Source organism: Tupaia chinensis, unplaced genomic scaffold, assembly GCF_000334495.1.
Source record: "Tupaia chinensis unplaced genomic scaffold, TupChi_1.0 Scaffold145652_1, whole genome shotgun sequence".
Lineage (NCBI taxonomy): Eukaryota > Metazoa > Chordata > Mammalia > Scandentia > Tupaiidae > Tupaia > Tupaia belangeri.
The window spans coordinates 2,265,814-2,267,750 of NW_006205509.1; the positions used below are offsets into that span (position 1 = coordinate 2,265,814).

A 1,937-nucleotide genomic window follows, 5' to 3' on the forward strand; every position below is an offset into this window, starting at 1 on the left:
CCCAAACCAGAGGTGGGCATGTGGGGGTCCGGCCCCCTTAACCACCACGCCACCTGCCAGCCCAAGACTCAATGATCTCTAAGGAGCCTTTCTATTGGATCATTAGAAAAGTCATCCTTATAGCAAAAACCTCTCCAAAATAAGGGAAAAAAAAAAAAGTCATGACTCATTTTTTTATTAAAAAATACGTCGTGAGGTGACCCTATAGATTACCAATCCCACCAGCCATTTGTGGCCCTGGGCTGCCTCAATTGAAGATTTGTGATGGAGAAAGCACTGATGCCTGCCAGTCAGGTCTACCCAGAACCAAGAGCTGTTAAAGTGCTGGTGTTGCCCCATCCTTCAAATGGGGACTTAGGTAAGACAGCAGCATCTGAAACGGCCTACGAGCCCAGCTGGACTTCAGCATGACAGCCCACCTAGTGCAGGTACCTGGAGGGTCTCCGACCCTCAGGGTTGTTACTGTTGTTGTTACTCAATCTGGTTATAGCCTACAGAATTGAGAGTAACTAAATAACACTGGCAGATCTCAGAACCCAGAAGTCAGCTGGGGCCCTGCTCCGCTGAGGTTTGGCTAAACTTGCCCAATGCCCATTCCATAGCGCTGTCTCTCCTCTCCATGCTCCTCTGTCTCCTCCCTGCATCTCTGGGCTTTGAATCTGAAGCCGGCCCCTCCGTCCTTCTCACACTCACAGATACACTCACAGGAATATCCAGTGTACATGCCCCACTTAACCCCAAGCATTTCTTTTTTCTTTTGACCCCAAACATGTCATGACATGAGCAACTTTCTGAAAATTTAAGGGGCTGTGGAGAAAAAGATTCACACTAAACAGCACAAAACAGATTTCGTTTTCTCCTTTTTTCTCCTTTTCTCTCTGTTATAACATACGAAATTCTAAAATTCCTTCATGTCTCAAGCAGAGCTGTTCTACCCACACCCAGGCCTCCACTGGGATCTCAGGTTCAGGCTGAAGCACTTATCAAAATATTGCTCCCGGCAAAGACAGCGTTCCCCTTTTAAGGGAAGTTAGGCGAATACAATTTTCTTCTCCCTTTCCCACTCTATTCGTGTTTAGCTTTCTCAGTGCTCCATGCATGTGCCCTCCTGCAGTCACACTCTGCTTCTGCTCCCAAAAGTGCATCTCCGGCCACCTGCTCCTGGCCCGCACGCATCCTCACATATACTTGTAGTGGCCTCCAGGCCCCCCATGGCTTCCTCGTCCTGCTGCCCTCACTGGCACCCTGGCCATGCTGTCCAGCTCACAACACTGTTGAGTTTTCTGTTTTTTTTAAGAATTATTTATTTATTTTTATTTAGTTATTATTATTATTTTTTAATTTGACCAGAGAGAGAGAGAGAGAGAAGGAGAGTGAGAAAACAAACTGCTAGGTCTGGGACTCAAACTGTGGTCAGTCATGTGGGAATCCAGAGCCTTAATCACCAAGCCACCTGCCAGCCTCAAGCACTCCTGAATTTTACAACACAAGAATAATATTTTTTTGGAGAGGTTTTTGCTACAGGACTCATGAACTCGCCAGAAAGACAGAGAGAGACAAAAAGTGAGGAATCACCCCCCAGGGGGGATGGCCACGCCACAATCCCTTCTCTTCCATTGTCCTCTCGGGATCTTGCACACGCACGCACATGCGCCCAGTGTGAGTTTAAGCCACCAGGTCCAGGACTCGAACTGTGGTCGACAACATGGGAGTCCAGCGACATAGCCATTACACTAACTGCTGGTCCCTTGGCTTTGTTTTACATGCGTCTCCCCTGGGCTCTCCATCTGACAGGTAAGATGGCCATGTGGATCTGCACACACTCAATACTTTTTTAAAAAAAGAATTATTTATTTGATTGTATTTAATCATTTATTTTAGTTTTTTTTTTTTTTTTTTTTAGGGGTTTTTGCGACAGGGGGGTGGCCCCCACCAGC

General features: G+C 46.8%; 1 protein-coding gene across 1 annotated transcript in view; it reads left to right on the forward strand.

The window, feature by feature from the left end:
• The window catches only part of FAM186B (family with sequence similarity 186 member B), a 13,548-nt gene that overhangs the window by 10,489 nt on the left and 1,122 nt on the right, over positions 1–1,937 (forward strand). The gene's annotated exons all lie outside the window — the stretch shown is intronic.